The 5034-nt window shown below is 43.6% G+C and overlaps 1 pseudogene; it reads left to right on the forward strand.

Annotated features, from left to right (window-relative positions):
* Window positions 1-264: 264 nt before the first annotated feature.
* Window positions 265-5034, forward strand: part of LOC137653056 (uncharacterized) — an 87777-nt pseudogene continuing 83007 nt past the window's right edge.

Below are 5034 nucleotides of genomic sequence, written 5' to 3' on the forward strand. Positions count from 1 at the left end.
ATATCTCCACCTTCTATCCCTCTATTAGATGGAATGGACCAGTTATGGGCCCAAGTGAGGAATCTACTGGAAAACTTGTGCAAACAGAGCACAAAGCAGGAAGCAAAATGCAATTTAGAGCCTTGTAAAGCTTCACTTGCCGCTCCTCAGGGGTCGTACAAACAACCCATAGATCAAGATCTTCCGACATGATCCAAAACCAATCCCTGGAGGCTTGCGGAGCTGATGCCGATTTTAAACGGCAAACTCTACATCTCGGAGAAAATGGATGCTCTTCCTCTGGACAAAATCCAGTTTTGGCCAAGCTTTGACGCTTTCCCGAACTGTTTCATTAGACTGAGGGATGAACCAAGGTCAGGAAGAGGAACGGAATCAAAGGAAGTTAAGATTCTCGACCATGATAAAGCACAGGTTCTCCTATCAAGTAGCATAGAAAAGGCGGGTTACTCGGTGTCGAAGGTATTCACACCAGGTAACAGGTACTCTTCCATTCCTGCTCCTGCTTCAATTTCATTCCCCTTTACGGAGAAGGTATTTAAATATGTCACCGAGGCAGTAGAGGCAGGTAAACCGTGTCCTACACTCAAGGAGTGCGAGCCTCTGTCACTAGCCTTTCCCAGACAGGAGAAGAACTGGAAGGAAGCCCATTTAACCTTTTCAGTAGGAAGACTTGAGTCGGATGTCGCCAGTCGACAATTTAAGGAAAATATCCCTAAATTATCTGAGTTTCTCTTACAGGATGAACAAGAAACAAAGGAGAGACTTGCAGCCTCCCTGTCTCTACAAAACTAGATAGAGTTCTGTTCAGCTCATCAAGATACCCCTGACATGCTCAAGGTCTTAGCTAAAATGCATATGGCTACATTGGTAAATGACCTTTATGCCTTTATAAAGGCTAGAAGAACATGTAGGGAGTCAGTGTTCGCTAACGCGACAGCAAAACACGAAACAAGGAAGCTAATATCATCCAACATCTGGGGTAAAAACCTCTTTCCAGACGAGGTAGTCAGGGAAGTGATTAAGAACGCCACCACGGAGAAAGTAGGACTTCTCCAAAAGTGGGGCATCCTTTTAAAAAGAAAATCTTCCAAGGTTGGGGGTCCTCCACCTAAGAGGAAGATGGAAAGGCCTGGAAATCCATTTCGAGCTGTCCAACAACATCCCACAGTTATAGTGACTACGCTGCCACAGGCAGGTCGTCAAAAGTATATTAATACTGATCAGTCGAAGCATAGATATGCTTCTAGTAGGAGGGAGGTTCCTTTAGGATCGCTGGACCTTCGATCCTTGGGTCCATGGCCTAATCAAGTTGGGACTAAGATGAGAGGTGGTGATCTCTACCAACATTCCCTCAACTCCTCCTATAATCCAAAACCCTCCTAGAGGAGTTTACCTGAGAGCTCTAGAGCATAAAGCTGGTAAGGAAACTATAGTCCACCGAATTCCAAGGAAGGCCGTTGTGTGTCTACGAGAAGGACTCAAGAAAATTCTGAGTCATTCGGGAGTTGTCGCCACTCAACAAGTCCAAACAAAATAATGAGTTCAGAAAGTTTATCCTCCTGAACATAAGGACCCTGTTGCAAAAAAAAAAGGGTGCCTGTAGTCTTACCAGACCTGAAAGTCGTTTATTGGGAACTTCCAGTCAATCACCCTCTCCCCTCCTATCTAGGATTCAAGTTACACAAAGTAACGTACTTCTTCGGAAAGATACTCGTCAGACTAGACACAGTCCTAGATATCTTCATAAAATTTGCAGACACAGTCACACAATAATTAAGCCTAGGAAAAGTTCAGACAACAATGTTCCTGGACGAGAGGCTGGGGTGGGCAGCACCCAAAGTGGCTGGTCTATGAACATCCAATGATGTGATCCGGTCCCCGGAACATCGCGAATGCAAGATAAGCTTCAAGAAGTCTCGATTCTCTCCAGCTCATAGGTTGCAATGGCTAAAAAGCCACCAACTCTCCTTTCCTTTGGGAATGTAAAAGGAGATGGTAAGGTCTGTCAAGAGACTCTGGTAATCAGTCAGATTCCCAAAACGTGAACAGAGAGGAGCTCTGATCTCTCTCTAGTTCGCAACAGAGACAGGCCAAGTGCTAAGAGCACCGCTGCAAGATGCGTTGAGAGTCTGGAGAAAACAAGCATCAAACGCTCGAAGAGGCCTAAAAAGACCGATATCGGTCCTTCCTTAATCGCTTCCCTAACAAAGGTCAAAGCCCGAAAGTCCCAAGACCATGTTGGTCCAGTCATGAGTGGGGAAACTCTCTCCAGGCAGATCAGATTGTCTACGGCTGATCTGGGACTCCAAAGTGATAACGAGACGCTGCAATCGACGATGCTAGAGAACGTCTTATACAGTCTAGGTGTAGATAACTGTCCCTTATCTAAAGGGATGGCACCTGTCAGCAATTCACATACAACCGATCAGCAATGTGACCGTGGATGCTCTACTCGGGCTCAAGCCGATAGAGTTGGAATGGTCCACAAACGCAGACCTATTCTCCCCCAGATGGGGACAAGTCACCAAACTGCAGTCCGACCTCTTCATTACGAGCGTCGTCAAGGAACTACCTCGATACGTAGCCTCATACGAGGACCCTCTAACAAAAATGATAGACATCATGTCTCTGTAATGGAAGGGATACACTTAGGATTTCCAGTTCATCCCATCCCTTCAACTGCTGAGCGTCCTCAACATGCTGAGATACTTCCAGGTAATAGTAGCCTTGTTGGCTCCCAAGTAGCCCAAGAGCAACCGGCCCTCCTTGAGGAAGGAACGGAGGCTGAGGCTGTCCCTAGTTCTGAACCCAGGATGACTTCGGAAGGTTCAGAGATTATTTGCCTTCGATTTATCACAGAGAACCAGAACCCTTCATTGCATGATTTTCTTGCCCTTGCGGTTAAGAAAGGGTTTGGGATATCAAAAGACAATATAGAATTCTTAGAAGAATACTAGTCTCAGTCAACTAGAAGACAGTATGAGTCATCATGGAAAAAGTGAGTTGCTTTCGTAAAAGCAAAAGGACCAAAACAGATTTCAATGAACTTCTGTATGTCATTTTTTATCCATCTTCATAACCAAGGTTCGGCAGTAAACCCGATAACGACGTGCAAGTCAGCCTTGACTAGACCTCTTCTATATGCCTTTCAAGTGGACTTGGCGAATGAGATCTTTAATAAGATCCCGAAGGCATGTGCAAGGCTTAGGCCTGCAGCACCACAAAAGTCCATCTCTTGGTCTTTTGACAAGGTCCTACATTTTGCCTCATCCATGAACAATGAAGATTGTTTGCTTAAGGATCTAACACAAAAGGTTATTTTTCTGTTTGCTATAGCCTCAGGGGCTAGAGTTAGTGAAATAGTGGCCCTATCTAGAGATGAGGGCCATATCCAGTTCGGAGAAACAGGAGAACTGAATCTCTTCCCTAATCCATCCTTTCTCGCTAAGAATGAGCTACCCACTAAAAGTTGGGGTCCCTGGAGAATCTGCCCTCTGAAGGAAGATATCTCTCTATATCCGGTAGAGTGTCTAAAGGTCTATCTTCGTAGAACTTCAGATTTCAGGGGAGGTCAGCTCTTTAAAGGAGAAACCTCTGGATAAAACTTATCCCTAAAACAAATGAGGGCGAAGCTCACCTACTTTATTCATAGAGCGGATCCTTACATTACTCCCGCAGGTCATGATCCGAGAAAGATTGCTTTATCACTGAGCCTTCTTTCAGTATATTGACTTTGAGCATCTTCGTTCATACACTAGATGGAAATCATCCAGAGTGTTTTACAAACACTATGCGAAACAGGTCCACAAACTGAAGCACTATGTAGTGGTTGCATCAAGTGTATTAAAACCTGCCTCCTAATTACTGTCATAAACAATTAATTGCTTGGGACTTCGAATGTCCTCGCTCATATACTGGATGAGAATCATCCAGAGTGTTCTACAAACACTATGATAAGCAATTCCATGAACTGAAGCAGTATGTGGTGACGTCGGGTAGAGTATTTAACCTGCCGTCTAATTCTACAATGAACAGCTAATTGACCAGGACTGTCAATTAAAGGGAGAAGAGGTCATCCTCTTAGTGTGACCTCCTTTGATTAAGTATTACCATGGTGACACTAGCTCTGTTCAAAAATCCCAGGTGTGGAACTATGCAGAAAGCAATAGTGCCATGTGTACGTAGTACACAGTGCCGATAGAAGTAACTAGTGCAGGAATTATGAAGAGAAATTTTATTATAAATTTTCTTCAATCTGAGAGTGGCACTCATCTTTTCTTTCTTCCCAAGAAAGAAAGATAATCTCTGTACATGTTACATGTATTATTCCGTTATCATGATACATTCGTTTTACTTGCTAATTTTCATATTCATTTATTGAAAATAAATGTCTATTAGAACGTAATTGCGTCCTAATTCGCCCGACAATTGCATGATTAAATGTTCAGAGTATGTACTCTTCATGTATTTGTATGTTCACAAACAATGGATATAAGAAACACTGATAAGTATATGGTAATATTCATAAACTACGAGACGGTTTGTACATCCAGTGTATACTTATGTTTGTTCATACAATACATGCTAACCTTGAGACCCCCTTTTTTCTACTATCTAGAATGACTCTTCCGTGTAGGGGGCAGGAAGCACTAACATCGCGTATTATTAGTGAGGTATGACGGATAACGGTAACGTCATTTGTCTTGATTGATCCAAATGATCATAGAAAGGTCGTCTCAAGGTTAAGGCACCAATGAAAATCCACAGATATACTGATGCTCTGGAATGCTTCCATCAGGATGACATGGCTTGAGCCCAGCGAAAAATATACTTTTTAGTGAGATCGCCTTGTTGTCCTGATGGACCCACCCTTCTTTTCTAAAAGAAAAAATCTTTACAGTTTCCCTCCCTGAGGTACTGTATCAGTAGCACCGCGCTCATTGCTACAAGGAATGTGCGCCATCTGTGGTGGTGGTCATTAGTAGTACGAGAACGGGGTAACCTTGATACGGCCCCCCTTCTGTTTGCCACGTC

This window comes from Palaemon carinicauda, chromosome 14, assembly GCF_036898095.1.
Source record: "Palaemon carinicauda isolate YSFRI2023 chromosome 14, ASM3689809v2, whole genome shotgun sequence".
Lineage (NCBI taxonomy): Eukaryota > Metazoa > Arthropoda > Malacostraca > Decapoda > Palaemonidae > Palaemon > Palaemon carinicauda.